This window comes from Macrotis lagotis, chromosome 4, assembly GCF_037893015.1.
Source record: "Macrotis lagotis isolate mMagLag1 chromosome 4, bilby.v1.9.chrom.fasta, whole genome shotgun sequence".
Lineage (NCBI taxonomy): Eukaryota > Metazoa > Chordata > Mammalia > Peramelemorphia > Peramelidae > Macrotis > Macrotis lagotis.
The window spans coordinates 76,734,547-76,756,867 of NC_133661.1; the positions used below are offsets into that span (position 1 = coordinate 76,734,547).

General features: G+C 36.6%; 1 protein-coding gene across 3 annotated transcripts in view; it reads right to left on the reverse strand.

Moving 5' to 3' along the window:
* Nucleotides 1-22,321, reverse strand: part of R3HCC1L (R3H domain and coiled-coil containing 1 like) — a 125,754-nt gene that overhangs the window by 27,720 nt on the left and 75,713 nt on the right. The window lies entirely within an intron of this gene.

Here is a 22,321-nt window from a genome sequence, read left to right on the forward strand (position 1 = left end):
CTGATATAGTGGCAAACGATAGGGAGTCTCTCAGAAGCTTTACTATGCTTGTCCTTACCCTTCATCACAGTCCCAAATGTGTATTCCTTGACATTCCAAGAGAGGAATAATAAAGAAAGTAGAAGAGAATGACAAGTCATATCCTCCTGATGGAGAAGAGAATCAAAAAGGAAGAGAGGAAAGGAAGGTGATTTAAGAATAGAAAGTATGTGTTGAAAAACGAATAATTGTTACATCCCTGTATTTCTATCTTTAAAGAAAAACAGAATATTAACAACATAATTGGGTAAACTAGGGAACAGGGTAAAGATATCCAAAAGCTCCAAGTTGTACACAATTCTGTAAAAGGGCAGTGTAAATTCTGAAATACATTATGATGGCAACCTACTGACATCTGGCTTTCTGCAAAGGATCTTGGAAATACAAATAAGTACTCCAAGTTAAAGAAAAATCATGTCTGGTATTCATGTAAGAACAAATGTGGTTATAAGACCTAGTATTTCAGGGATTCGGCACTTCTCTTCCCTTGAGAGAGAGGTCCTTTTACTAAGACTTAATAAAAGACTTATTTACTCAGCCTTAATAAAAGCCATTTTAATCATTCTGGGGAAAAAAAAGAACAAATGATGCTGCCACAAGAAACCCAGAAAGCATAGTTGGGAATTGTGACATTTTGGGCAAGAAACTTTAGGGTTTAGGGACATAGGTTGGGTTTTTGTCAGAATTGTTGGGCTTTAGTAAAAAAAAAAAGGCATATTATGGTCCAATAGAAGTGATAACATTGTGGGAATATCCTATAGACCACAGGAAAGGAGGGAATAAATGAGGTGTTCCAGGGGAATTTCTAAAAGAAAGAAAGAAGAAAATAAATGTGAACTATATCAAGAAAACCTTGGCATGAAAACCAGGTATAACAGTGACAGGATACTTCAATTATCCAGATATCTCCAGAAATTCTGTCAAAATTAAGAGAATGAATAAAATGAATAAAATTTCTTCCTTCAAAAAGTGGAAGAAGCAATATGAGAAAATGTTATTCTGAACTTAATTTTGGTTCAGGATAGGAACCTTTGGAAAAAGTCACTCCTCTAACACAGCATACATGATAGAAAAGGAGAAGCAAGTCAAGCAAAGTTTGTCATATTCATATTCCCTCAATTTTAGAAAAGGAGTTTTCAAAATCTTGGAAAAAGAATGGTTAGGATTCTTGGTCTAAAATTCTACAAGGGAAGTCACACCAAAGGGAGATAGAAAGCTCTAAAAAATGAAATTCTGAAGAACAGATAGTAACAATTACAATGACTCAGAAAAGAGAGAGCTATTTAAATGGATTAATATTTGCCAAGGAAATTTGGCTTTAGATTTAAATATATCTATATATCTATATATACATATATATATGTATATATATACACAAGATAGAAGGCATGGGGAAATAATGGGGAAAACAAATAAAAAGCATGATATGATAAGAGTAGTGAGGTTAGAAATAAATGCTAAGGACAATAAAGGGAGTCTTTTTATTTTTAAAGCTATAAGAGGACCAAAGAAGGGTTAGAATTCTATCTATATATCTATATATACATATATATATATACACAAGATAGAAGGCATGGGGAAATAATGGGGAAAACAAATAAAAAGCATGATATGATAAGAGTAGTGAGGTTAGAAATAAATGCTAAGGACAATAAAGGGAGTCTTTTTATTTTTAAAGCTATAAGAGGACCAAAGAAGGGTTAGAATCCCTAACCTAGGAGATATGAGATGAAGATAACAGGATAGAGAGAGAAAATAAAACTGCTTAACTATAAAAAGTACATGGTTAATAGTAAAATGAAGCACAAGATTAAGTAAGGAAATATTAAGTGAGAACCTAGTTGCCCTTGATGCCCCATATAACCAAGTATGGACAAGCTATGAATATTAGGATACTGATTATTGAGTCAATCTCAATGAGGGTTGTTAAATGTCTAATTTTCAGAAAAAGCCCTGACTTTGGGCCAGGTGGGCTACTAAGCACTATGGATACAAAGAAAAGCAAGGAAGCAATTCTTGCTCTTAATGAGTTTACATTCTAATGGGAAAACATAATATACATAAAGGAACCAGAAGAAAGGTTGGGTTGGATATGAACAAGGCATGGAAGTGTAGTGGAAACCACATTCTCAGCAAGGTAAGTTGAAAACTCATCTTTCAGATCCCCCCAAGACCCAGAAAACAGTACAAGGTTACAAAGAGCTAAGATGAAAATAATGTGCAGAGAGGAAGGACTAACAAGGCAAGTTGTAAGTAATAGTAAGTAGTAAGGCAAGTTGTGTCCAGATCTGGTTACCAGCAAGAGAAGGCTTCAAGAACCTCATAGATCAGAGCTGAAGCATCAGGATGTGGTTGAAGGTTGAAGGAGTGGAGAGAAAAGTAAGTCGAAGATAGAGTACCAGACCTGGAGTCAGGAAGACCTGAGTTCAAATCCAGCCTCAGACACTTACCTGCCTAGCAGCGTGACCTTGGGCAAGTCACTTAACATTGTTGCCTTAAATTTAAAAGAAAATTTAAAAAGAATGATATTACATTCAACTTAGATCAATGCATACCATGGAAACAATGTAAAGATTAACAAACTGCCTTCTGTTGGGGTGGGGGAAGCAAGATTAGGAGGAAAATTGTAAAATTCAAAATAAATAAAATCTTACCAAAAAATGACAGTAATCAAGAGGATGCTATAGACAAAATGTGTCTAGATTTTACACTTCCTTTTTTGTTGTGCTCCATTTGAAGGGAGAAAAAAAAGGTAGTATAGTTAGATGATTTTGGACTAGTTTAATGACCAGAAACAAATAGTTAATAATGGGTTCTGACTGGAGGGAGGTCTCTAGTTGAGTGTCCCAGGAAGCTGGCTGTGGTCCTTCAAATTTAAAACATCTTGACTTCCGGCCAAGATGGCGGAGAGAAGACAGGCACAGTTCTAGAGTCTCCTGATCTTTCCCCATCTGTCACATGAAACAAACCTCTTAGAGGAAGTCCGACTCACAGAACCCAGAGAAAAGCCAGGAGAAAGAGCATCTACCTCAGGATTTGTCTCCCGCTGCAGCTTTGGTAGAATTCGGGCGGGTGAGTATCAGACCCGGATCAGCCAGAGTAACAGCTGAATTGGAACCGGGAGTCTGAGGGCCCGAGAGCCAGACCTGCTGGATCAGCGGTGGGGCTGGACAAAAGGGACTTGCGTCTGCAGGGAAGCAGAGGCGCTGGTGTTGGTGCTGTCCCCCTGGAGCTTGGGGAAGGGGCCGCGGGGAGAGGTCTGGTGCAGGAGAGCTGCTGACACCATCCCTGGGCTCCTCAGGTCTGAGAAACTCTGAGCCCACGCCTCCATTGCACTGAGGCCTCCTCCAAAACAAACAATTGCAAACTACTTCTGCCTCAGGCCAGGCCAGGGTAAAGCCCACTATTGATTGAAGGCAAAAAAATTCAATAGCTCCAACTCCTGCCTTCGGGCAAAGGGAGAAGGCCTCAGCCAAGGTCACAGACACTCCAGAGAGGGCAACCAGCACCTCCTACTGGCCAGACAGAGAAACTGCACTCAGTAAAGCCTTCAGCGATCCCAAGGCCAGGGGAACCAGCCCCACCCAACTCAAGGTCTTAGCATAATGAAGAAGGGTCAGCGGAAAGGTGGATCCATAGAAAAATTCCTGGAAGGGAAAGACCCCAACTCAGAGAGACCTGGAACCTCTGAGGAGAATACAATCTGGTCTCCAGCATAGAAAGACTTCCTCGAAGAAATAAGGAAGGAGCGTAAAAATTTGGGAGAGACAATTAATACCTTGCAACAAGAAAACAAAAACCTTACAAAGTACAATTGGACAAACACAAAAGGAGAATAAATCTCTCAGATCATCAATTGGACAATTACAAAATGAGAACAATTCTCTCAGATCCTCAAATGAGCAAATGCAAAAATAAATTAATTCTCTCAAAACCTCAACTGGTCAAAGGGAAAGCTCTTTCAAAAGTAGAATTGACCAATTGGAAAAGGAGCTGCAAAAGGTTAATGAAGAAAACTCCTCCCCCCCAAAAAACAATGGAGTCTACAGAAACTAATGACTCCAAGAGACAGCAAGAGTCAGTTAAACAAAATAAAAAAAAATATAGAAAAAATAGAAGGAAATGTAAAATACCTCATCAACAAAACCACTGACCTTGAGAATGGATCGAGGAGGGGCAAGCTGAAAATTATAGGACTTCCTGAAAACACCGAAGAGGAAAAAAAGCCTGGACTTAATATTACAGGATCTAGTGATGGAAAACTGCCCTGATATCATGGAATCGGAGGGCAAAGTAGTTATTGAAAGAGTACATCGATCCCCACCAGAAAAAGATCCTAAAATGAAAACACCAAGGAATGCTGTGGCCAAACTGCAGAACTATCAGACAAAAGAGAAAATCCTGCAAGCAGCCAGAAAGAAACAATTTAAATATCAAGGAGCCACAGTAAGGCTCACACAGGACCTGACTGCATCAACATTAAGGGATCGAAGGGCCTGGAACGAGATATTTCGAAGACCACGGGAGCTGGGAATGCAGCCAAGAATCTACTTTCCTGCAAAGCTGAGCCTACTCTTCCAGGGAAAAAGATGGACATTTAACGAAATGGAAGAATTCCAAAAATTTCTGATGGAAAGAGCAGAGCTAAACAGAAAATTTGGACATCAAACAGGAGGTTCAAGAGACACATGAAAAGGTAAAAAAAAAAAAGGGGGGGTGCAGTAAAAAGAAAAAAATGCAATAAATGCAATTCTAACAGAGAGAATGCACCTTGCCAGAAATGATGGACACATGCCCTATCCATGAGACTACGATCTAATGGGATGTAACTGGCTTTAACCCCACTTGGGAGAAAGCCTCTAATAATTCTCAGGAATTTAGACTCTATTCGAGAAAATATACAGAACTAGAAGAGTCAGACACTCAGAATTTCTATGACTTAGATAGAATGATCTAAAAAAAACCAAAACACTACCTCCCTAAAAAGGGGGACAGGAAAGAAACGGGAGGAGGGAGGGGATTGAATGAGGTAAATCGTATTACACTAAGAGGTACAAAAAACCTATGGTAATAGTGGGGAAGAAGGGAGCAGAGGAGAAACACCTGAATCTTCTTCTCATCAGACTTGGCTGAAAGTCAACCTACACATACTCAGTTAACATATAAAAACATCTAACCTTTCAAGTATTAAAAGGGGAAAAGGGGAGGGGAGATGGAAAAAGGGAAGGGGAAGGGAAAACGGGAAAAGGGAAAGGGGAAAGAAAGGGCAGGGTGTGATATAGGAGGGCAAACACACTGAAGGGGGTGGTTTTCAGAAACAAAAGACTGGGGAATATGAATAAAAGGGGTGAAAGGGGGGGAAAATACAAACAGAGGGAAGATAGCATGGAGGGCAATAAAGAATTAGTAATCATAACCTTAAATGTGAATGGGATGAACTCTTCCTTAAAACGTAAGCAAATAGCAGAGTGGATAAAAAACCAGAATCCTACAATATGCTGCTTACAAGAAACTCATCTGAAGCAGAGAGATACATATAAAGTAAAGGTAAAAGGTTGGAACAAAATATATTTTGCTTCAGCTGAAGTAACAAAAGCAGGGGTAGCAATCCCTATCTCAGACAAAGCAGCAGCAAAAATAGATAGCGTTAAAGGAGATAAGGAAGGAAACTTTATCCTCCTAAAAGGTACGATAGACAATATTTCAATATTGAATAAATCCTCAACTTTTCTATTTGCCAAGACAGACTCAGAATCTTTTTGAAAACAATTATAAAACACTTCTCACACAAATTAAATTAGATTTAAATAACTGGGCAAATATCAACTGCTCATGGATAGGTAGAGCTAATATAATAAAAATGACAATTCTACCAAAACTATACTATCTGTTTAGTGCCCTACCAATCAAAATTCCAAAAAATTACTTTTAACGAGTTACAAAAAATTGTAAGTAAATTCATATGGAGAAATAAAGTCAAGAATTGCCAGGAGCTTAATGAAAAAAAAGTGCAAAAGAAGGTGGCTTAGCTCTACCCGATCTAAAATTATATTATAAAGCATCAGTCATGAAAACTCTTTGGTATTGGCAAAGAAATAGAGTGGTGGGGGCAGCTAGGTGGCATAGTGGATAAAGCACGGGCAGTGGATAGAGAACCGGCCTTGGAGTCAGGAGTACCTGGGTTCAAATCCGGTCTCAGACACTTAATAATTACCTAGCTGTGTGGCCCTGGGCAAGCCACTTAACCCCATTTGCCTTGCAAAAACCTAAAAAAAAAATAAATAAATAAAAAAAAAATAGAGTGGTGGATCAGTGGAATAGACTAGGTGTAAAAGCAGGAGATGATTATAGTAATCTGCTGCTTGATAAACCCAAAGAGTCTGGCCATTGGGATAAAAACTCCCTCTGATAAAAATTGCTGGGAAAATTGGAAGTTAGTATGGAAGAAACTTAGATTAGACCAACACCTCACACCCTTTACCAAGATAAGATCCAAATGGATACAGGACATAGACATAAAAAACAATACTATAAGCAAATTAGAAGATCAAGGACTAGTCTACCTGTCAGATCTATAGAAAGGGGAACAGTTTATGACTAAGGAAGAGTTGGAGAATATCACCAAAAACCAATTAGATGATTTCGATTATATTAAATTAAAAAGCTTTTGCACAGATAAAACCAATGTAACCAAGATCAAAAGAAATGTAGTAAATTCGGAAACAATCTTTACAACTAATGATTCTGAGAAAGGACTCATTTCTAAAATATACAGAGAACTGAGACATATTTTTAAAATAAAAAGCCATTCCCCAACTGACAAATGGTCAAAGGATATGCAAAGGCAATTTACAGATGAGGAGATCAAAGTAATCCATAGCCATATGAAAAAATGTTCTAAATCATTAATTATTAGAGAAATGCAAATTAAAGCTTCTCTGAGGTACCACCTCACACCTCTTAGATTGGCCAGTATGACCAGGAAGGATAATGATCATTGTTGGAAGGGATGTGGGAAATCTGGGACACTATTACACTGTTGCTGGAGCTGTGAACTCATCCAACCCTTCTGGAGAGCTATTTGGAACTATGCCCAAAGGGCAACAAAAATGTGCATACCCTTTGACCCAGCAATACCACTATTGGGTCTATACCCTGAAGAGATGAGGAAAAAGGGTATAAAAACATTACTTGTACAAAAATATTTATAGCAGCCCTGTTTGTGGTGGCAAAGAATTGGAAATCCAGTAAATGTCCTTCAATTGGGGAATGGCTTAGCAAACTGTGGTATATGTATGTCATGGAACACTACTGTTCTATTAGAAACCAGGAGGGATGGGATTTCAGGAAAACCTGGAGGGATTTGCATGAACTGATGCTGAGTGAGATGAGCAGAACCAGAAAAACACTGTACACCCTAACAGCAACATGGGAGTGATGGTCAACCTTGAAGGACTTGCTCATTCCATCAGTGTAACAATTGGGAACAATTCTGGGCTGTCTGCAAAGGAGAGTATTATCTGTATCCAGATAAGGAGCTGTGGAGTTTGAACAAAGTGCAAGGACTATTCCCTTTAATTTAGAAAAAAAAAAAAAAAAAGATAGCTTATTGTCTGATCTTGTTACCTCTTAGACGTCTCTTCTCTTTAGGGATATGATTTCTCTCTCATCATACCCAATCTGGAGCAATGTACAACATGGAAACAAAGTAAAGACTGACAGAGTGCTTTCTGTGGGGGGAGGGGGGAGGGAAGCAAGATTGGGGGGAAAATGTAAAACTCAATATCTTTAATAAAAATAAATTTAAAAAAATTAAAAAAATTTAAAACATCTTTATGAACTACTTGAAAGAAGACATGGCTAACAAACTGATAAAATTTGCAGATGACATTGAATAAAAAAAATACAACTGCATCTTACCTATTTTTGTAGTACCAAGAAGAATGAATCATTTCCTAAAAGTTTTGGTCACCCGTGGGTAAGGTTCGATAGGAGACCAAGGAGGCCCAGCCCTTAGCTCTCAATGCTGTTTTGCCAGTGGGTCTTAACTTTCTTTTTATTCTGCAGAATAAAGTTTCCTCAGGAAGTTTTTCCCCACATTGGTTTAAACCCTTGATTAAGATTTCCTTCTGACTAAATCTAGTGACCCTAATATTACCAATAATGCCAAAACACTTTTTTTTTCTGAATCTTACCAAAATGCCAAGTACAGAATTCCCTATTATTCCCAGATTTCCCAGAATAATCTACTTCAGAAGTTCCTAACTTTTTTTTCGGTTGAGCTACTTTTCATTTCTCTGAAGCCTTGAGACCATCAGGTTGGATCTAAGGGGCAGAGGGGTCAAGTAGAGATGGAGTTGTTTAGGAATTAGGGGACCTGCTTTCACAGTCTGACTCAGTTGCTTTTTGTTTGATTTTTGGATAATGATCATCTACATAATAAAGAGGTTGAAATGATTTTTAATCTCCCTTCTGGTTCTAAATTCTATGAATCTATCAAGTTCTTAACAGGGTAGAAGAGGGCATATTGTACATACTTTCATTCTCTATAGCAAAGCTGGTCTGAACTAGGGTTCAGTGTAATTGGGAAATGTTTAACAAAATAAATAAAACTACACTACAACACAGGTAATATTAATTTGTAGTTTTCTTAGTCATTATGCTGTCCACAGGGATTCCTTTTTGTTTGAGTTGGACACTACTGTTCTACAGAATCCTCAAAATCTCTGAAGAAGTATAAAAGTCAGCAGCAACCAGTTAAGAGATCTACCAGTCGTTTTCTCATCTTCTTCTGTGTGAGGGGATCCAACAATGTAACTTCCAGTTCATTTATTTGGGTCAACATTGTCTTCTCATTCAATGTAAAATTTCTTGAACTATAAAGTGCCTGCTCTGCATCCTACTGTGGCAAGAACCACAGAATTGGAGGTTAAATGAGCCTTAAGAAGATCTTCCCTCAAGAAGATCCAGTTGGGAGATAAGGCTTATACATAAATATCCCATAATGCAAACTAGAACACGGTAGATAAGTGCATGAGGAAGGCACAACATGCTCTGATACTTCTGAGAAGGGAGAGAGATCAACTTTGTCAGAAAAGGTTCTTTTCTTATGCATGTTTTGAGTGAACACTGAGGAGTACCCCAGTAGTTAGTCCTATTGTTCATAAAGCATTGAGTCAAATCTAAGCTTTTAAGCAAACCTCTTTCATTTATTCGTGAATTATCCCCGCAAAGTCACAGGATCAGAGCTCAATTACCTTCCAAATAACTCATTTCAGTATTCTTATGGCCTAAGGGTCCAGTCTTGAAAACAAACTCAGGACACCTCACCTGCATTCTTATGATTTACTGCTGTGCTGCAAGAATGAGAGATGCTGGGATTGCTATTTTTATTTGCTTTAAAAAATAGTTTGATTTGGCTTTGAGCTATAAGAAGAGAAAAACACATGGAGAATAGAATTCTTGGATGATTATTTCTACTGCCTCCAAGTCAAATCATACTAACATTCACCTAAGTTTCCTACTTTGTAAAATGCCTTAGTGCTACTCTCTTATTTGGTCATAAAAACATTTCTGTGAAGAGGACAGGAAACAAGTATTATCCACATTGTAGAGATAAGGAAACAAGCCCCAGAGAAACTAAATGGCTCAAGATCATAGAACAAACAGCAACAGAGCCTGTCAGAGGGCCTGGCATAGAGTAGGTGCTTCAAGAAATGTTAATTGACTGACACCACACCACAAACTATGTTACTGCGGGGTTGCTTGTGTCCAGTTCTGGGATGCATGCAGAGAAGGCTAGCTTGTGGCTACTGTTCTTACACATGATAGGAGAAGAAACAGAAATGTAGAGGTTATAAAAACAAATATCAAATTTATTTTTAAAAGAAACATATTTGCCTTTTCCTTCTTATCAGGGAAGTGCTAAAAAAGGGAGGAATCATTTTTTAAATATTTGGCTACCTAAAGGATAGGTGGGAATAGATCAATAGTCTAGTCTTTTTTTAGTCAGTCTAGTCCTTTTTTTTAAGGTTTTTTTTTTTTTTGCAAGGCAATGGGGTTAAGTGGCTTGCCCAAGGCCACACAGGTGTCTGATACCGGATTTGAACTCAGTACTCCTGACTCCAGGGCCAGTGCTCTATCCACTGCACCACCTCGCTGCCCTGTCAGTCTAGTCTTAATACTATTTCTATCTAGATTTTTCTTCAGGTACTTTATTTTTCTTTTAGCTCAAATTCACTAGGAAACCCTCCTATTAATCCAATTGCCATATTTACCAATTACATCAAAAACTTTTTTTTCTCCTGCATCTTATAGAAGTCTTTACTCTCCTCCATATTGTATAATCAATTGTATACTTCTGAAGCAACATCTGTCTCTATCTTATCTCTCCAACTCTACTAACCTCCTTGAAGGCTGAGGCTGAGAATCTTGCTTCCCTCACAGCCACTGGTAAAGTGCACTCCAAATTCAATGACTGGGTGCATGGACAAATAACTGTGTATACTTCATTGGGAGGCCCCTTATGTTCCTCAAACTCATTTCTTATCAAGAATCTGACTATCACTGTGTTTGAGAAAACCTATCTTACAAAGATGTTGGATTTTTAAAAATTATTGGCACAACTTTTCCTTGACTTCTATCCATGAACTCAAGTTGTCTTGATTAACTGGTGAATCATGGGAAAAACCATTAAATTAAAAAAAGGAAAAACTCAAGAAAGTTTCTTATGATAAAAAAAACTAAAACTGACAGTAACAGCTTTGAGATCTAAATTCATGATCTATGATGTAAAAGAAGTTGTTTTGACTTATGAACAAGAATGAAGTGAAGGAAATTGGAAAGGAAGCACTGAGGTGCAGGGCAGAGCATCATATAGAATTCATTACCTACTTTAAAAAAAAAGCCAAGTTGTATAAAATGGAGATTCAGTTTCATATAAAATCCTCTTTTTGGGGTTCTGCTTTGAGTATAGGAATGTTCTTTTATGGAGTTTAAATCCAGAATAAAAAATATTTTAAAAGATACAAATATAGGTAAAATAAATCTACAATATACCTCTGCTTTATTTCTTTAGTAAGTCTATCAATAAAAAAAAATTAGATAAGCAGGCTGGAAAAGACTTCGGAGGTTATTGAGTCACACATTTTATAGAGGAGGTAACTGAGGTTAAAAGGAGGAAAAAAGGTTAAAAGATTTGCCTGATGTCATACAGGTGAGAAGCATCAGATATGGAATTCTGAGCTCTGATCCTGACTCTTACCACTGTTCTTTATATTACACCTCTTCTGCCAGTTAAATAATGTCAAAGTCTCTCACCATTCTGGTTATCCTTCCTGAGATGCTTTCTAGTTTGTCAATATTCTTCCAAAAATGCGGCATCCATGATGGTGGAGTAGAGGCAGTAACCCATCCTAACTCTCTCAATATTCCCCTTTAACTTTAAAATAACATCACAAACGGAATCAATTCTGGAGTGGCAGAGACAACAAAAGGTCAGAATGAGAAATTCTTCCAGTTTAAGAGAACTCAGGAGGTCCACAGAAGAGATCTGTAACACTGGGGGGGGGGGGGGGCACAGGCTAATGGGCACTGGCAGGAGTACCAGTAGTGGGTCTTGGAGATAGCCAAGACAGCAGGGACAGCAGAAACTTCAGAACTTTCAATCCCAGATAGGATAAGGCAGTCAGGCAATCCTTTGATGGTCCTGGGTGCAGATTTGGAATTATTAGTAATTCTGTTGCCCATAAGCAATTCTGGGTCATAGTTCTAAGACAGAAAGGTACACTTGTACTTGGGACTACAGGAAAGCAAAAGGGCCCTTGCTGGGTAAGGACAGAGCATCAGGAGAACAGTGATCGTACTTCTCCCATACTTCTCCCCATGCCATAACCACCTTGGAAGCACAGAAAACTTCCAGGACCCTGGAATCAGCTTTGATAATAGCATAAAAAAGTATGAAATCTTAGGACAATGCCTCAGCTAAGTAGAGCCCATTTTAACATGAAGTTCAAAGTCAATAAATAGGCTTGAAAAATGAGGAAACAACAAAGACTATGAAAAGCTATTATGACATCAGAAAAAAAAGACACAAACTCAGAAAAACAAGCTATAAGCAAATTCTCAAAGGGAAAAACCCCCCCCTTCAAATTGGACACGAGTCCAACAAGAATTCTGGAAAAGTTAAAGAAAGTGATAAAAGAAAAAAAAATGAAAAAAGAAATTAAAGTGATGCAAGAAAATTATGAAAAGATAAAGAGGTATAAAGGCTCACTGAAGAAAATATTTCCTTAAAAATTAGAACTGGACAAGTGTTAAGTGAATAACTCCATGAGATATCAAGAAACAATCAAACAAAATCAAAAAATGAAAAAAATAAGAAGAAATTGTGAAATATCTCATTGAAAAAACAAATGACTTGAAAAAGAGCTGGAGATTATTTTAGAATTAATGATGATAATGTTTGTTCTTCATTCTTGAAGACCATGACATCAGGGAGGTGGGTGCCATGACAAGCACTTGAATTTTAGAATTACTGAACTATCTGAATACCATGATCAAAGAAAGAACCTAGACATAGATATCCTATTTCAAGAAATTATAAAGGAAAACTGCCCCCATCTTAGAATTAGATGGTAAAATAGAAATTGAAAGAATCCATTGATCATCCAATCTCCTGAAAGAGATTCCAAAATGAGAACTCCCAGGAATGTTATAGCTAAATTCCTGAGCTTCTGGGTCGGGAAAATATTGCAAGAAACCAGAAAGAAACTATTCAAATATTATGGATTCACAACGAGGATCACATAAGATTTAGCAACTTCCACATTAAAAGAGTGGGAGGCTTGTAATATGATATCCCAGAAAGCAAAGGAGCTAGGATTACATTCAAGAGAAATTCATCCAGCAAAAACGGAGTATAATCCTTTAGGAGGAAAAAATAACTAATTCATGAAATAGAGGATTTCCAAGCACTCCTGATGAAAAGACCAAGGTTGAATAAAAAAAAAAAACATGACATTCAAACATAAAACATAAAAAGGTAACATGAAAGAGAAATCATAAGGGACTCAGTGCAAATTGAAGTATAATTTTCTTTCTTTTTTTTGCAACAGGGCTAATATGGAAATATGTTTTGCATGATTTCACAAGTATGGTTGATACAGAAAACACTGTATACAATATTAGCATTATTGTAATGATATGCAAACATGAAAGACATAGCTACTCTGATCAATACAATGATGCACAACAATTCTACAGGATTCATAATGAAAAATGCTATCCATTCTCTAGAGAAATCTAATGAATTCTGAGTATAGATCAGGGCTTTCTCCATTAACATATATGAAGGCCTTTTAAATAAATTCTCCTTTAAAAACATAAAATGTGTTTATAGCTGTTAAGCACATATCTGTTTTACCCACAAAGTCCTTTTCTAACAACTCATTGTGGGATGACAGCATCCCTGAGTTCTTGAAGACTATAGAGTAAGTATGATCTCTGGTAGGTTGTACCTCACCAGAAAGATTTCTCATACAGATCTGTAGCTAGACTGTGCCTGTTTTTTGAGGACTAAGTACAGAAAGGTTTATCAACAATGAGTGTGAACTGAAGCAGATTATTTTACTTTTTTTATGTTTCTTGCTTTTTTATTGTATTTTTTAAAAACATGGCAAATATGGAAATATGTCTTGTCTGACTTCATGTGTATATCTAATATTATATTGCTTGCCTTCTCAATAGTTGGGGGATGGGCAGAAGGGAGAGAATTTGGAATTTAAAAAAATTTTTTAAGAAAATGTTCAAAAAGAAAAGAAAAAAAACAAAGCAAAATAAAATGTGGTACCCAGAACAGATCACAAAACTTCAAATGTGGGCTAACTAGGTCAGAATACATTGACATTGTTATCTCCCTGGTTCTGCCTATCCTAATACAGAATAAATGTGCATTAGCTTTTTTTTGGATGTCATATAACATTATTAATTCAATGATCCTATAATTTTACAAAGACCTTTGCTATATTTCCAGTATTGTATACAGATATACTTTGTCAAACCCCAATACCACTTACCTTTTATTTCTATTTGTGACAAAAGAAATTTATATTAAGGATATAGAGGTGCAAGGTTTTTGGTAATTCTAAGGAATCCTCAAATTGGTAGAAATATTTTGGTTCTTTTTTGCTTAAATCTGACTTTATCATCATACCTCTTTTCTAGTCTGTCAAAGAATAAATTCTATTAAAATCTGCATTTCAGCCTTCTATCATCAACCTCAATTTCCTCATGTAGGAAATCAACCCTGAACTCTATTCTTCCACATTTAATAAAATCAATGGTCACTGCTTGGGTAGAAAATTTGGGTTGACAAGCATGATGTGGCATATCTACAATGAGAAATATCAACTGATCTTGAGACTTGGGATATATATATATATATATATATATATATATATATATATATATATAGAGAGAGAGAGAGAGAGAGAGAGAGAGAGAGAGAGAGAGAGAGAGACCGACCAGAAGCATGCAGGATGACCAACATACCATCAAAAAGCTATGTTCAACTGAATCAATTGTTTCTTCAATAAATAAACTTTCTGTTAATTTCCTTCTCCTGTTAAACTTCAACCCCCTCAACTACCAAACAAATATGCTCAATCCTGGTCTTCCATAGTAAACCAACCAGAAATATAAAACTTCAATTAGGAATGCTAGAAAAAGAGGCTTTTATGACGGTAATCTACAATTCTTAGAAACACTGAATATCAATGTTGAAATGAGTATAAGAGATAAGCCCAGGCCACATTACTTATGAAGAAACTGAAGCACAGACAAGCTAATTTGTTCAAAGTCACTTTGCTAGTTGATGACAAATCCAAGACTATAAAACACATCTTGATTCCTATTACAATGCTCTTCCCACTATGCCAATTTAGTAATAAATACTGTTTAATTTCTTCATTTAAAATGGAAGCAAATATGCTGGGTAAAAAGACTTCTCTGATTCAGAAGAAAATATTAGGCAGGGAATGTCATGGAAGCTTTGGAGGAATATTTTTATTTTGTAGAGGTCACTTCATAAAAACAAGAGAACAATTTGTTAATGTTAAACTAACAAATCTACCTAATGTTCTTTTCCTATGGATCACATGGATATTTAATCATCATCCTCTTATATTGGCCTAGGTGCCTTAAACAGAGTATATAATTCAACCAGACTACTTTCCTGATGCCCCAAGTGACTGCATCAAACTATAGCATGGCTGTTAGGTCAAAGTCTATAAATCCCCACTAAGGCAATCAATAAAAATGTTAAAGACAATTTTACAACAAAAATTAATTAGAGATATGTTAATATGGACAGATTAAAAAAAATCTGGGGGGGGGGGGGGTGCGGCTAGGTGGCATAGTGGATAAAGTACCGGCCTTGGAGTCAGGAGTACCTGGGTTCAAATCCAGTCTCAGACACTTAATAATTACCTAGCTGTGTGGCCTTGAGCAAGCCACTTAACCCCGTTTGCCTTACAAAAAACCTAAAAAAAAAAAATTCTGCATGACTAGGGACTGAAAAAAAAGCTTGAAATGTGAAATGTGTAAACAGAATGGTCTTGTGAAAGAGAGAAAGTGTCTAATTCAGGCTGAAATTAATATGAATGCTGAAAAAAAAATCCAACAACCACAAGGAAGTTAAAAAAGGGAAAGGTTTGAGCAATTATTTCTTATTCCATTTCTGCAACAATTATATAACTTTGGTAATGAGATGTACAGAAAAGTCTAGATATCCCCTTTCAAATGGAAGGGTCATTTTTCCTTTTTTTTTGGTCATCTTTGCCAATCTGATAGATTTGAGGTGGAATCTCAGAATTGTTTCAATTTGCATTTATCTAATTAGTAGCAATTTAAAATTTTTTTTTAAAAATATGGCTATAGATAGCCAAGGTTTCTTCCCTTGAGAATTAACTGCCTGTTCATATCGTTAGACATTTGCCAATTGAGAACTCGCTCTTATTGTTACAAATTTGAATCAGTTCCTTAAATATCTTGGAAATAGACTTAAATCAGAGAAACTTTCTGCAAAAGATTTTTCCCCTGATTGTTTCCCACTTAATCTTAAGTTTTATGGTAAATATTGAAAGGACTATGAGGGAAAAAAGCATTGAAGAAACCGTGAATGGGTGTAACCTTTGTACAAAAACTCACTTAACAGTATGCCCTTTTACCCAGATACATTCAAAAAAAGATCAAAGAAATAGAAAAAAGTCATATATGAACAAAATATTTAGAGAAGCTCTTCTTGTCATGGCAAAACACTGGAAACTAAAGGGATATTCATTAATAAAGAAATGGCTGGATGACTTGGCATATAAATGTGATACTATTATGCTGTCAGAAATGAGGAAAAATTGCTTTCAAAGTGACATGGAAAGATCTGCATGAACTGATGCAAAGTTAAATGTGCAGAATTAGAAGAACAATATGTACTATAACATCCATATTATAACCAAGAACAATCTTGAAAACTTTTATAAACTGATGAAGAATAAACTGAGTAGACACTGGAGAATAACAACAACACTGCACAGAAAACAACTTTAAAAAGTTTAAGAACTATGATCAATACAATGGTCATTCATGATTCTAGAATCCTGATGACAAATCATCTATACCCTGACTAAGAGGGAATGGGTTTAAAGTATCAAATGAGGAAGATGTATTTCTGCATATAGTCACTGAGGAAATCTGTTTTGCTTGACCACATATATATTTGTTCCAAGGAATTAGTTTTTCTTTTGTTTTTATAATGGAATGAAAAGAAAACTATCTTTCTGTTCATTTTAAGAATAGAGATGGAGAAGTACTACAGATATGAAATGCTGCATGCACCTTCAGTGGAATCACTGTATGGTTAGTTTTGCTGAATTGTTTTACTTTGTTTATTTTGCTTTACAAGAAAGCTATCATAGATTGTTGCTTTACAAGAAAGCTATCATAGATTGGGGGGAAGACTATCTGGAAATGTTTGTTATGTAAAAACATGTCAATAAAACTTTTTGAAAAACAGAAGGGCAGTTTTTCTAGGAGATAACCCTTTAAGCTCTTTTCAAAGTTTTACATTAAAAAAACTGGGAGATACATTTTAGAGGCTGTAATTCCTGTAATTTCAGGCCTTAATGCCTATAGCTATCTCCCTCCTGCTACTTATTTTCCTGCAGACTACAGGACTGCTTGGGGCTCAGAACCAATCCAGAGACTCCAACAACTTCCCTTAACATCCCTATTGCTTGACTCTCAATAAACCTTCCCATCTCTCTCATTCCACACTGCCACTTTCCAAGTGGCATCTTAGCAGCAACAAGAATGGTGGCTCATGGAAGTTAGAAAGATAGGGTGACAATAAGCCCATGAAGAATGAAACCCACAAACTATGGAAGAGAATAATGAGAAGAGAAATAAGAGAAAAATTTCTAAGTTTTTAGCTAATTCCTTTAATTGGGATATCATTCAGAGAATTTTTTTTCTGCACCTCAATTTCACAATTTACCTTAATTTCTGCACCTCAGTTCTACAAATTTAGAACTCAGTTAAGTGGATTTTCATATTTTGTGAAATGCCTAAGTTAGGATTTAATGTACTAGTCCTTAGATCTATGGGGTCAAGAGATGGAGAATGACTAGATGTAGTGTTATAGGGCATGACAAAACAGGATGTGTTAGTAGACTGTAAGTAATATAATGATTTTTTTTCCCTTCGATGTTTTCCTGTCAGTAGTTATTTATAATATATTCTCTTAACATCTTTCAATCTCAGTTTCCTCATCCAAAAAGTAAGAATAATCATACCTAGGTCTCAGGGTTGTTGGGAAGTACTGAGTGAGAGAATATATTTGTAAACTTAAACTTCAAGTGATAGACTACATGAGTGTTAACTGTTATTACTGTTGTCATTATTGCTCCTCCTCCTCTCTGGCTTTCAAAGATTTCTACAACTCACATCATCATCCGAGAAAATTTTACTTTTCAATTTTTCACTGCCTGCCCCTTATAAAAATGAAAATAAACACATGTTCTTTGAACATGTGAGTCAAAAAGTCGATGAAATGGATGAATGCAAGTGCCTTCCAGTCTCTATTTATCTTGTGTCCAGACAGGGGCCCCTAAAAGTTTGAGCTTAGCAAGGTTAAAATGCACTTTTACTGCTTGTATTTCTGCATGTTGTCTCTCCCACTGGACTGCAAATTTCTTCAGAAAAGGAAAGAAAAGAAAAAAATTTCTTCCTTCTTTCTTTGTATCCCCCATTAATTGAGCACAGTTTCTAACACAGTAAACACTTCATGTCACTGACTATTTCAATATTAGTAATGTTTCTTTAATCAAAAATTCCATGGAAAGCACATATAAAGTATGAAGTAACTAAAAACATTTTTATTTCAATGAAAACCTAAAGATAGGTTTAATTCAAGTGATGTCAAAACTAAATAGTCAATGGGGTGGGGATCTACTCCCATTGAGTGTCCTTGTCTTCAGCAGAGTAAAATAGCCTAGAAAACCAAAAGGCAATTTTTTGCTGACAAGCCTAAACACAATTCTGAGAACCTTTTATGAAAAAATATGGTTCTCCTTTATCATCAATTACAAAGGAATTGGATAATATTGATACCACTATAAGGACCAATATTATAATCTCTAAGATCTTTCTTTCATAGTTCTCATTTCTTTTCTAATTTTTCATCTAGTACTCGCATTGATAAAAATATTTTAAAAGCATTGCTTATCTCTTTTGAGGAATTCTAGCTGAATTTGGCCACAAATTCAACTGTATTTTTCCTTAAGATTTTGCTGTAGAGATTTTGGAGTGTTTCTCTTTTTCTGAATTTATGTCTTGAGTATCACAGACAACCTAACGATTTTTGATGATAGGATTTCTTTTTTATTAGTTCATTGTTTGATTTTTGATGATGGGATTTCTTTTTTATTTGTTCATTGTTCTAAGCACACTTTCTGACTTTGTACCAGGCTCTGAAGACTTCTCCAGGGAAGATCTGATTTGGTTTTGGTTCTGCTCCTTTTTCAGGGATGCTGCTTGTTGTTATTACAGGCTTTCAAGAGACAGCTCAAGATGGATATATATATATATATATATAAATTTTAGGTTTTTGCAAGGCAAATGGGGTTAAGTGGCTTGCCCAAGACCACACAGCTAGGTAATTATGAAGTGTCTGAGACCGGATTTGAACCCAGGTACTCCTGACTCCAAGGCTGGTGCTTTATACACTACGCCACCTAGCTGCCTGACCTATATATTTTCAATGGATCCAAAATTGTATGATCCAGGCTATGGTCTGATCACTGCCTGCCCTGATGAGTTCCACAAGTTCCTGACCTGGCTTTGGATCAGGATTCTGGACTCAATCAGTATAAGCTAGATAGGAAGCACTGCTGGCTCAAAATAACAAATCTGGAGGCTCCCCTTTGGTCTTGAATTCCTATCTTGATTATTCCTCTACAGTATTTAGATTAGGCTAGAGGTCAGAAAGGGGTCTCAGTTCTTGGGGAGAACAGAGGGGGTGAAGTGAGTTCTAAGCCACCAACTCACTGCTTGTTTCTGAACTTATCAGTACACAAACTAGGGCCTGTGACTGCTCCTTACTCTAAACCATTCACCCTTGGCTGCTAGTTCCTTCCATAATCCACCTTGGATCTATGACCTGGGAAAAGATAGTGGGCAACAAGGCTGTCAGTTCTTACCTGGTTTCCACATCCTACATGAGGTCAGGCCAATATGGATCTGAGATTTAAGATTCATAGGTATTGATTACCAGGCTATTGGTACTTTAGAGTCAGTTTCTGAGGCACATGCACAGACACAAAAAGTATATCATTATTTTATAATTACAGTTAAAAAAATAATGTGACCCAGCTTGATCATCCTCTTTAATCACATTTGGCATGGGAATGTCATTTAGCTGTTAGCAAAAGTCAAATCTACCCTTAAAGGTTGAAGATTTCCTGTAAGTGAGGCAATGTAAAAGGTTCTGACCTTTTCTAAAAGAGGAGTTCCAAAAATGTTTTTAACAATGATACCACTATTAGAATAACTGTATAGTTTTCTGATAGTTACCATGAAGCAAAGAATACTCATTTGGATGTATAAATTTTTCAGTTCCCATCATCAACGACCTTTGGGCAACATTTAACACTGGATATTCTCCCCTTCTGTGTCTTCCAAGAAGACATTGGACACTAGTAGTTCTCCTCTTACCTGTTTAATTATTCCTTCTCTGGTCTTTTCTGGTACTTCTTCTTCCTGATAAGTATTGTTCATATTTTTTCTTAGCCTCTTTTCTCTATTGGCAACTCTATGGCTTCAACAATCATGAACATATGGATGACTCCCAAATCTCTATCACTGACTTCTACCCTGAGTCCCAAATGTATCTCTCTAGCTGTTAATAAGAGTTCTTCCTCTCTACCTGGAAATTCCATCAGCATCTTAAAACTCCATATATCCTAAACTGAACTTATTATCTACCTCTCAAAATCTGCTCTCTTTTTCTGACTTGACTTTTATCAGCAGTACCACAACTTACATGGTTCCCCAGACTCTCATATCCAGTTAGTTTTTGTTAATTTGACTTCCATAATCTCTATTTTCATTCTAAGTTTAAAAATGCTATCTCCTACATCAAGTAGTTCCAAACCAGTCAGAAGAGGTGATATCCTGTTCTAAGCACCTCATAAAGTCCACACATTACGCAATTATAGCTGGTGGGGTGGGGGAGATTCATCCATCTTTTCCTTTTTCACTATCACAACCCTAGCATACACCCAATTCTCATTCTCATGTAATATTATACTAGCCTTAATAAGTCTACCCACCACTCTCTCCTTGCCAATCCACTTTTCACACTGCTTCCAGAATAATCTTCCTTCTATAGAAACCTGGTCAGGAGGAATCTGACCAAAAACTCTCCAGTTGTTTCCTACCAAGTTGAATTTAAATTCCTCAGCCTTGCATTTTAGATCCTCCAAAAGCCAGCATCATACTATTTTGATAAACTCTTTACAATACTCTACGTAACACTAGACTATTGTGCTGTCCTCCATACCTTTATTAAGGTGTGCTGTTGTCTATTCCTGGAATACTATACCTCCCCCCCCCCCCCCCCGCTTCTGCCTACTGAATTACTGAATTACTACCCATTCTTAAAAATCTGAATGCTCAAGAATATTGGATTCTTTCCCAAACCACAGATAGAAAGGACTTTTCCTGGCTTTGGATCTCGGGCTGTATTTTGTTCATGCCCTCATGATGTATTATTTTTTATTCCTTAGTTGTGGTGGGTGGTAACATAAGCCCCTCCTGGGCCAGAAGTCTACATCCTATCCAACCATTCTTTCTCAGTTCTTAGTACAGTTCCCTGCACAGAATGGGCACTTAGTAAATGTCTTTGAGTTGAAAGGAATTGCTACTTTAGCTAAGAAGGGAACCAAGTGATTTGATTGCCCTGTTTACAGAACACCCAAAATTTGAAGCTTCCTCCTAAAAACAGCCTCTCCCCAGTCACCTAATCTTCCTCTATATTCTTCAAAGTTAAGTTTAAAACACTGCCCCCAACAGAAAGCACCTTATGTATGGTTTCTAGATACAATGTACATGCATCAATTCTGGGATCTTTTTTGATCACCCCCCAGAACATCACTCAGTCAATGTACTTTGCAGGAACATCATCATAGCAGGCATTTGAAGTGCTACCTTGGTAATGGCTATAATATACTTCACTGATCATTCAGAATATAAACTGTATAGTCAGCAATAATACAGGATGGTACTTTAGATTCAACAGCATAAACTTCCCAAAGATGAGTCTGTTTACTGTGATCACAATGGAAGTGTTCTTATGAATTTCCTAAAGTTTTACACTTTATTATTATCTTTATTTATTTAAGGCAGTGGGGTTAAATGACTTACCCAAAGACACATAGCAAGGTAATGATTAAGTGTCTGAGGTTGGATCTGAACTCAGGTCCTCCGGACTCTAGGGCTGGTGCTCTATCCACTGTGCCACCTAGCTGCCCCAGTTTTTCATTTTAATTGTGCTAACTTGCACATTCCAGGATAAAGATTATATACTCTGAAGTATCTATAAATACTTATTTTAACTTTCATAGTCTGAATTCTTCCTGCCCTCCAAAGTATTTCCCATTGATAACATTTCCTATGGGGCTAACTATCCAAAAGGATGTAGAATCCCAGGACCCAGTTTTAAATCCACACT